We start from the raw sequence: 11401 nt of genomic DNA on the forward strand, positions 1-11401 counted from the left end.
ACTTTTTGCAACCATAACCACTTCACCAGTTATAAGATTAGTGACAGTGCAAGACTTTGACAAGAACTCCACTTTGTTTCCTTTGTCACAGATTTGAGAGGCACTCAGCAGGCTGTATTTCAATCTATTCACATAATACACATTTTCAATTCAGTGAGTGTGTGTTTTTCCAATTTTTTCAACTCAAAAACACACTCCCACTTTGCAAGGCTTTGAGTGAAAGGAAATCATCTGTATTTACAGTTATGTGTTTAGAGCAGCCACTATCCATGTGCCATTTTTGACTGCTTCCTTTCACTACTGCCTGCACAAGGGAATCAAAGATTAGACTTAGGAACCAAACAATTTTGGGTCCCTTGAAATGACGGAAGGGCGAAGCAAACTTCTTTTTGTCCATGCAGGCATCACATGTTTCTTTCTATGAGAATCAGGTTCTTAGCAGTAGATACTTTTTCAACAAAAATTTTGTTTTTCTATTCGGACTAAAACTTTTCTTTACAAGAGTCTTTGTAATGACCAGTATTACTGTTGATACCCAATTTTTTCCCATATATTTTTAATATATATATATATATATATATATATATATATATATATATATATATATATATATATATATATATATATATATATATATATATATACTTTCAAAATAGTACATATGCATTTATAAGCATGCATAAGCATTTTTTTATATAATATAATTTTTCTATAGTTTTAAGAGCTCCAAAAATCAATTTATTTCTTCTCTTTTATTTATAAAATATCCAGTAATTATCCTTCAAATTATTTTTGTGGGATTAGTCATCTAATATTTATTTTATGCCAAAATCATGTGCATTTTTAAATTATATTTGCATTTTTAGGCTAAATTGCACATCTTTACAATAATAGCCCTACTAATGCATAATTACATTGTTGATGCACATAAATGGTCTTTTATATTTTTAAAATGTTTAAATAACTATTTTAAATCATTTTTATTACACGAAATTATTTTTCAGAAATCATTTATTATTTTTATAAATTAATATAGTATTAAAATGGCTATTTAAAATATGGCCTAATTTTATTTCAATTTAGCCCCAATCCAACCCCAACCTAACCCATTACCACCAGTAACTCAATTAAATTACCAGCCCACAGCCCAAATACCCGATCCGGTCCCCCACACCCTTTAATCCCGCGCCGATATCATAATGATCAACGGCCACCATCAACCCTTCCTAAAATTAAAACCAAAAGACCCCCAAACCCTATCATTTTTCTATACACCCTTGCCCTGAAAACCCTCCTGCTCTTAAACTCTTCAACCTAACCCTAATCCAATCTCACTGACCTTCATCTATGGCTATCTCCGGTGACCTCTCATCACCCCCCCCCCCAGGCCTCCAATGGCCTCTCTCATGTCATTCTTGCCACCTCCAGGCCCTCAAGGGACCAGGGCTAGTTGACTGCATCTATGACTCCTGTTCGCATGTTTCATGGCCATTCCGGGTGTGATCCGAGTGAGATCGTCCTATATAGCTATGATCTTGGTTTTCTAAGGCAGGTTTTTCATCTTTGATGGTTCTCTTCGAAACCCTAATTTCTTTTCTAAACCTCTTAGATCTATACAGATCTAAGATGATTTGGGTTTGTTTCATGTGAGTTTTACAACGGCCTTAAGATTTTTTACAAGACTCGTAGGATTTTCAAGTGATCTTCATCTTTTCTAAAACTAGGGTTTCCGGAATTTCTTTTCAAAAATTGTATAATGATTTTCTGTGTTTAATCTTCTGCTTCTCATATATTTTGACTGATTTTATGAGCCTGCTACACCTTACCCGTTTGTACTGAAAACCCTAACTTTTGTGGTTCTTCATTTGGTTTCTGGTATTGGTATATTTGATTGTGCTCTTGCTTTGGGTTCTTGTGATTTCTTTCGTGATTTTTTTTCCTAATATGCTTCTACTAAATTACTTAGTTCAGCGCTTTCACTGATTCTATATGCTTGATCTTTCTCATTGAATCAGTATCGTTTAACTATGTGTTTTGTTAAAGCTATGTGAAATCCTGAATATTCATGTTCTACCTTATTTTATATGCTAAGCATGCTGCCTCTTTTATGACTTTCTGAACCCTTGATTACTCTGAATCCCTTATTTCCTGGTTTAATTTGAACACCTTCCATTTAACTCTTGATTCTTACCTCTCTATTCGATTTGACTGGATTGCTTGCCTTAATTAATTTTTCCTTGCCTTGTTTGTATTCCGCTGATTATTACTGGTTTGTTTCCTTAATTAAAATGTTGTTCATTTACCCCTAATTACTTGTTGTGTACCAAAACATTACTTGATTCTTTTCCTTAAATACTTAGCATGATTTTACCGTTGATTTAATTATCCCTTGATTAAGGGAAGAACTTGCTGATTTATATGTGACTTCCCTGATTTGCTACTTAATTGATCTCTTACCTTATTCGATGAAGCTTTTGATTACTATATAAACCCCCCTCTTATTTTAAGTTCAAGAAAAAAAAACACTAGTTCAAAAACTGTCTCTTCTACTTAAAGCTTTCTGCCCTTTTCTGTCACTTGCTACTTCCATTGAACTAGCCGGCTGTAAGCCAAGGCTAGTTATTGCACTACATTGCTCTATACTTTGTGTCTGCTCTTCTTAACTGGTATGTCTCTAATTATGTTTTGAGAACCAAACCCTATGTGTTTTATCCCTGTACTAGTTCATCAATTGTGATTTCAACTTGTATTCCTGTTTATTTCTTTGCTCAGCATGTCTAAAACTTTGTCCTGTTCAATGCATGTTTTACACTCTGCACTCCTTCCTGTTTACTTCTTCACTTAGCATGTCCAAACTATATGTTTAATCCTGTTCAAGATATGCCAACTGTTATCTATGTCTAGACTATCTACCGAGTCTCTAAGATCCTAAGTGTTGCATGCAGTTTGTGACTATATGTTTCTCCTATCCCCATCCCTGAACTCGAAGGTGATTCTTATGTGCCACAATCCCTTTATCCCCATGTGAAGTTCTGTTTGTTAAGTGTTCTGAATGTCTCCTATGACCAATTGATTGTCTGCTGCTTGATACTCTTCTCAAACTATCTTTTACCACTAAGTTATTTCCTGTTTCTGAAAACTTTTCTACTTCTGAAGTCATCTCTGTACTATTTTCAAAACAAGACTATGTCAAGCACTTTCACTTTACTCTTAGGATACTAGGTTCTGCCCCTCTGATATGTGTACTGCCTTGAGACCCTTGATATCTCTCCGAACTCTGGCATGTCAGAGCTGGCCTTCCGCACTGCACCTAAATCAGTTATTGTTTGAGAAAAGGTCTAGGTCTGAGCACTGCCTGGGATCCTTGAGGTCCTTAGGGAACTCTGACACACCTAGACATGATACTGTCTATGGAACTTTGGCATTTGAGGCTATTGGAGGCTTGGGAAGTCATTTGGGCCTGCTTTAGGCTCCCTATAGTTAACTTCTTCTTTTTCTTTTTTTGTTTATGTAATTTATTCAGTTGGTATGTAATAATTTATTGTAAACAACATTGAGGTGACTAGTGAAAAAGGGGTGGGTAGTTATATACATGTTGGGTAAATTGGGTAGATACCATGCCTATAGGATTATGTTAATTCGAATGTGTTTGCTATGTTTGCTTTACAATATTAGAAACCATGCCTATAGGATCTAGATGGCCTTATAATTAGATATCATGCCTATTGGGTGTAAAGTAATTGAAGTTCATGTTTTGTTATATCATGTATTCAAACTCGTTTCCTTAGAAATCATGCCTATAAGGATCTAAGTCGGCTCTTAATAATTAGATGCCACGCCTATAGGAGTTAAAATCAGTTCTAATAAAAATCATGCCTATAGGACGTAAAATCAGTTTAGTTGAAATAAATCAGTTTAATTCATGCTAGTTCATTCTGAATTGGTTTAGTGAACTGTCCGCTTCTTTGAATGAGTTTTCAAACGATGCCTTAATTTACTACCGCTAGAAAGCATGTTTATAGGATCTCAAGTGTCCGTTTAAAAACTGCTCACTGGTTTACTGCATCAATGTAGATATCATGCTCTTAGGACATCAATGTTCTGCGTTTAGGCAAGCCTATAGGGCGATTTAAGTTCTGCAACTCTGAAATTGTGCTTTGTTATTTAAAACTGTTCAGATTTAACAGGTCTAAATCAGTAGGCAAGCTAAATAGGATTTCGACATCTTTGTCCTAGTTCAATACTGTATAACCCCTGCTCACCTAGATATCATGTTCTAGGATTTTTCTCTTAACATACCTGACTGATGTTTGAAGACGTGCATTTACTTGCTATATTTGTGGAGGTGACTGTAAGCCTGTAATCAGTTCCCTTTAAATGCAGTCCTAACTGTTCTTGATTGACGCCTAGACTTTTATCCTTTTAAAACCTTAGGGTGGTCTAGAACTGTCCAAAAAATAAAGGTCCTAAATACCTCCAGGGCCACAAGGAAGGGACGGGCAGTGCACGCATAGGACATTCTCAAGGTTGCTTGAACGCTTTAGGCTATGACCAAGGGGAGGGAATTAAGTAGTAAGGATATGATGACTACGCGCTAATGTCATGTGTAGCCCCTCTTTGAGGAGTGATTACCGGGTATTGTGTGGGTATGATCCTGTAGGCTAACCAACCTAGGACCCCTCTTTCCAACTCCCATTGTTTAAATGAGTTTACCTTTCTTTATATATGTGCAACCTGTTCAAAACCTTTTCCCTTGTTTCATTAGTTGAATCATACATGTGCTTAGAATGTCAAAATATGCCTTACTTACAAGTACGTGCTTAAACTATTTATCTGTTAAAAGGACTAATTCATAAGTATAAGTTCGGCCGGGACCCACCGTTGTGGACCGCGAGGGGTGCCTAACACCTTCCCTCAAGGTTATTTCGAGCCCTTACCCTAAATCTCTGGTAATGCAAACTAGTCCATGAGTTAATTGCTCAAGGTGCCCTAACGCACCACAATCCGTTAGGTGGCGTCTCTTCAAAAACCCAATTCCCAAAAGGAAAAGAGTCGATTCCCCCATGAAAATGTCGAAACTCGGACCTTTCTCCGCGAGGAGGAAAAAAGGGGGCGCGACAGCATGGCGACTCTGCTGGGGATATTATTAGGCTCTTACCATAACGAACTTCTTTTTCATGAATTAGTCCAAGCATGCTCTATCCACGTACCCTTTCCCTTTATTTGAATCTAACTGTTTATTCTTAAGCATTTAGGATTTCTTTGTTTCCCTGAAACTGACTTGTCTCTTTTTTTTCTTTCTGTAACGGTCCTTCAATTATTTAAATACTGCATTTATTATTCTCTTACGTACAAATACTTGACAACATGCTATTATTGTTGCATATACTCCACATCATATTCCACTCGTGCATATCAAAATCCTATAGCAACGCTTGATGAATGGTTGCGCTCTTCCAATTATTTACCCTTAAATTCGGGAAGGCTTATTTGCGGTAGAACTAGTCGATCAGCGCTGCAGTCGACGGTTCCGTGCCTTTCCCCCTCAAGTTGTCCGCTTGAGGGTACCAGTCTAGATCCCCATAGTAACCTTACTCTGTTCAAAATTGTGCATGCATCATGGTCAAACCTAGCCGGATTAATATGTTGTCCACATAATAATCCTTTAAGACAAGCCTTATCCAAAGTCCACCGGATTTTCCATAATCCCAACGGACACAACCACGTTTTGTGCATTAATTTGGAGAACTAAATGCCTATATACTAATCATGAATGTATAAATAGTCGAGTCTGGTGGGGGATAAGGGACTAACCCTTTTGTTTTGCAGAAAATGAGGCACGAGGTCCCCAGATTCAGTATGGTTAGCATACCCTCACTCTTGCTAGACTGGTGGAGGGATCTTCCCTCAAGCGACCAAATCAATGAATAGAAAGAGAGGGCCATCAAAACTAGCGAAAAGCTGGAATATCTGGAATACAGTCTGATGGAATTGGAAGGAAAAGTGAGGAAGAGAGTCACCGACTGCCAGAACGCTGAGGGAAACGAATGAGGACATTTGGCAAAGGCATTCTTACTGATGAACCTATACGAACTGGGGTATTTGACCGACAAGAGCATTCAGCCAGGGAAGGTCCTTCTGGGACCAAATAGACTAGATTTACTTGCTTTCCTAAAATGTAATAAGGCCAAGTGCCAGTAGTGACTTACTTTTTCTATTATCTTAGTGTCGTTTTGGGATTCATCTATTTTTCATATTATGAAATGAGTCATTTGTTGGCATCTAAAGTTCTCCAAATCTATTTGTCGCTAGGCCTACCTCGGGCACAACGAGGCTCCCAAATTAGGACGCGAATTTACATTCCCGCAATATGTGTTTAAATACTGCAACATTTCAAAACCCTTACTAACTTGTTAGCTTTTTGTTTTTCCTTTATTTTTGATTATTCCCATCCCCTAAGGTTGGTTCACACATACTGGCATCATCACCATACCTAAAGGTCCTCCACATCCTCCTCTTCCAAGTGATCCTAAAAGCAAAGGAAAACTCAGAATAAATGATACAATGCAGTGCAATAATCGAGGAGGAGGAGGACGAAAGCCTCACCATTCAGACCATGGAGAAGGGAGCTGTTCTGCCACACCATCCCGGGCCCGCCGAGTCCCTGGGTAGCTTGGCAGATTTTATTTCTATATCCATTCTAGGAATTTAAAATTTTCAGTAACTTTGTCTTTAAAGACTTGTTTTGTTTCAAAATAAATGCTCAATTCATCGAGCCGTATTAGCCTGGATGTTGTTTAATTTTAATCAAATGCATTTGCTCTTTATTATTCATTACTATCTTCTACACTTTTCTTTCTACAGCGTTATTATTACTTTTCCTGATGAACCGGTGACTGTGACATGTAATGAGGCAACGCAACATGAGGATAGTGATTCGGATGAAGAAGACGAGATACCCGAGGAAGTTGTCAGGGAGGTGGAAAACTTTGAGAATAAGCCTAAGTCCAATCTGGACGAAACCAAAGCAGTAAACCTGGGGGACGCCGAGACTGTCAAAGAGACTCGCATCAGCATTCACTTAGCACAAACAGAGAAGGAAGAGTACATCCATTTCCTAAAAGAATATGAGGATATTTTCGCATGGTCATACAATGACATGACAGGTTTGAGCACATCCATAGTGGCTCACAAGTTACCTACTAATCCTATGTGTCCACCGGTAAAGCAGAAACTCAGAAAGTTCAAACCAGACATGAGCCTGAAAATCAAGGAGGAAGTTACCAAGCAGATCAAAACCAAGGTTCTCAGAGTGGTTGAGAACCCAACTTGGTTAGCCAATGTTGTGCCAGTCCCGAAGAAAGATGGGAAAGTCAGAGTATGTGTTGACTATCGGGATTTAAATAGAGCAAGTCCCAAGGACAACTTTCCACTGCCAAATATACACATCCTGATCGACAATTGCGCCAAGCATGAACTCCAATCCTTTGTAGATTGCTTCGCGGGTTATCACCAGATTTGGATGGACGAGAAGGACGCAGAGAAAACAACCTTTATTACGCCCTATGGGGTATACTGCTACAAGATGATCCCATTTGGTCTAAAGAATGCCGGGTCTACCTACATGAGAGCCATGACAACCATCTTCCATGATATGATACACAAGGAGATAGAGGTATATGTGGACGACGTCATCATCAAATCCAATAGGGCCGCAGACCACATAGCAGACTTGAGAAAGTTCTTCAACAGACTAAGGAGGTACAACTTGAAACTGAACCCCGCCAAATGTGCATTCGGGTTTCCCGCAGGAAAGTTATTGGGGTTCATCGTCAGCCGTCGAGGGATCGAGCTAGATCCGTCTAAAGTCAAGGCTATTCAGGTATTACCGCCGCCTAGGAGCAAAAAGGACGTGATGAGCTTCCTAGGGCGTCTCAATTATATCAGTCGCTTCATAGCACAGTCCACAGTCATATATGAACCCATCTTCAAGATGCTGAGGAAAGATGCCGAGACAAGCTGGACCGAGGATTGTCAGAAAGCTTTTGACAAAATCAAGGAGCACATATCCACACCACCGGTCCTAGTCCAGCCAGAGCCAGGACGACCTTTGCTGCTCTATCTATCTGTATTGGATGGAGCCTTCGGGTGTGTTCTGGGACAACATGACGAGATAGGGAGAAAGGAGCAAGCCATATACTACTTGAGTAAGAAGTTCACACCTTACGAAGCACGGTACTCTCTGCTAGAACGTACTTGCTGTGCTTTGACCTGGACGGCCTAGAAGTTGAGGCATTACTTCTGTGCCTACACCACATACCTCATATCTAGGATGGACCCTTTGAAGTATATATTTCAGAGACCCATGCCGACCGGAAAATTGGCCAAATGGCAGATACTGTAGAGTGAATTCGATATCGTCTACGTAACTCAACTGGCGGTCAAAGGACAAGCATTGGCAGACCATCTTGCTGAGAATCCAGTAGGAGGAGAATACGAACCTTTGAAGACGTATTTTCTTGATGAAGAGGTGTCATTCGTAGGAGAAGACATTGCTGAAGCATACGACGGTTGGAGGATGTTCTTTGACAGAGCTACAAACTTCAAGGGAGTGGGCATTGGAGCAGTTTTGGTAAAGAAACAAGTCAACATTATCCGGTATCAGCTAAACTCAGATTTCCTTGCACTAACAACATGGCGGAGTATGAAGCTTGCATACTAGGGCTCAATATGGCAGTCGACATGAACATTCGGGAGCTGCTAGTAATTGGGGATTCAGATTTTCTCGTGCACCAGGTACAAGGAGAGTGGGCCACCATGAATTCCAAGATATTACCATATCTGCACCATGTGCAGGAATTGAGAAAGAGGTTCACCAAGATAGAGTTTCAGCATGTACCTAGAATTCATAAATGAGTTTGCCGACGCATTGGCCACCTCATCATCTATGATACAGCATCCAGACAAGAATTATATTGATCCCATTCCAGCGAGGATCCATAATCAGTCGGCATATTGTGCTCATGTCGAGGAAGAAACAGATTGAAAGCCTTGGTTCCATGACATCAAGGAGTATTTGGCGAAAGGAGAATATCCGGAGCATGCAAATCACACTTAGAAACGCACACTCCGGAGACTGTCCAATCACTTCTTCCACAACGGAGGAAATCCGTATAGGAGAACTCCCGATTTAGGATTGCTAAGATGTGTCGACGCGAAAGAAGCTTCTAAGCTACTTGAGGAGATACATGCTGGGACCTGCGGCCCGCACATGAATGGCTTTGTCTTAGCCGAGAAGATACTCAGGGACGGTTACTTTTGGATGACCATAGAGACCGATTGTGTCCAGTATGTCCGCAAATGCTACCAATGTCAAGTGCATGCTGATATGATAAAAGCACCGCCAAATGAGCTCAATGCAACAAGCTCACCTTGGCCGTTCACCACCTGGGGAATGGATGTCATTGGTCCGATTGAGCCCACTGCTTCAAACGGACACAGGTTTATTCTGGTGGCCATTGATTACTTCACAAAATGGGTAGAGGCTGCATCTTACAAAGCTGTAACCAAGAAAGTCATCGCAGACTTTTTCAAAGACCGTATTGTTTTAAGATTCGGAGTTCCTGAGTCTATTGTTACTGATAATGCCGCCAACCTCAACAGTGATCTGATGAAAGCCATGTGCGAAACTTTCAAAATCAAGCATAAGAATTCCACAGCCTATAGACCCCAGATGAATGGAGCCGTGGATGCCGCCAACAAAAACATCAAGAAGATACTAAGGAAGATGGTAGAAAACCACAAACAATGGCACGAGAAGTTACCTTTTGCCCTGTTAGGATACCGCACTACAGTTCGCACATCAACCGGAGCAACTCCCTACATGCTGGTTTATGGTACCGAGGCTGTCATCCCAGCCGAAGTAGAGATTTCTTCTCTAAGAGTCATACAGGAAGCTGAACTCAGCGATGCGGAATGGGTAAGAAGTCGCTAAACAATTGGCCCTTATCGATGGAAAGAGGATGAATGCAGTGTGTCCCGGCCAACTTTATCAGAACAGAATGTCCAGAGCTTTCAATAAAAGGGTCAAACCAAGGCAATTTGCACCAGGCCAGCTGGTGCTGAAGAAGATCTTCCCACATCAAGATGAAGCCAAAGGGAAATTCTCTCCCAATTGGCAAGGTCAGTACATGGTTCATAGGGTGCTGACAGGAGGAGCACTCATACTTGCATAAATGAATGGAGAAATCTGGCCAAAACCAACCAATTCAGACGCAGTCAAGAGATACTATGCTTAGATTATTTACATTTCCTAATCTGATGTAATTGAACTACGCTTGACCTGATTCCCGTTTAAGAGGGGATACGTAGGAAACCTTATGGGTTCGGTCATATCATAATAAAATTTCCATTTTTCCCAAGATAAGAAACTGGGGCAGAATTTTGAGGAGGACCCTCAAAATTCCAGAGCAAGTCCAACCAACGTCAACATGTATCAGACGGTCCGAAATCAATTATGAAACTGGGGCAGAATTTTGAAAAGGATTCTCAAAATTCTGAAGAAGGTTCAGCAAGGTCTATTATCCACAACGGTCAAAAGATCATATACCAAATTGGGGCAAAATTTTGAGGAGGACCCTCAAAATTCCAACATACGAGACCTGCAATGCCTTTGAGATGTGTTACAGTCACTAGTTCATCTAAAATTACTTAATGTATCAATATATTTGTAAAATAACTCCATTTGTATCAATAATTGCATATTTTTTGAAAACTCTATTTCCATAACAGTCAGGTGTTACCCAGGGGAACTCGAAAAGGCTTTCAGAACAGAGCAAAGCAAGGCCAGCGGGCAGAACACGTAACAAGATCACTGTCAATCAGGACATCAAACACCGAATATATCTCCAGCTAAGACATATGCTACTCTTATTTGCTACTCCCTACCCGCATGAGGCTAATCCTTGCCTCCCCATATCTGCNCCTACCCGCATGAGGATAATCCTTGCCTCCATATATGCATGAGGCTAATCCTTGCCTCCCCCGTTTGCATGAGGCTAATCCTTGCCTCCCTATCTGCATGAGGCTAATCCTTGCCTCCCCCGCTTGCATGAGGCTAATCCTTGCCTCCCTATCTGCATGAGGCTAATCCTTGCCTCCCCCGCTTGCATGAGGCTAATCCTTGCCTCCCTATCTGCATGAGGCTAATCCTTGCCTCCCCCGCTTGCATGAGGCTAATCCTTGCCTCCCTACCTGCATGAGTCCAATCCTTGCCTCCCTATTTGCATAAGGCTAATCTCTGCCTTCCCATCTGCATGAGGCTAATCCCCGCCTCCCTAATCGCATGAGGCTAATCCTTGCCTCCCCCGCTTGCATGAGGCTAATCCTTGCCTCCCTATCT

Source organism: Nicotiana attenuata, chromosome 1 (genome assembly GCF_001879085.1).
Source record: "Nicotiana attenuata strain UT chromosome 1, NIATTr2, whole genome shotgun sequence".
NCBI classification, from domain to species: Eukaryota; Viridiplantae; Streptophyta; class Magnoliopsida; order Solanales; family Solanaceae; genus Nicotiana; species Nicotiana attenuata.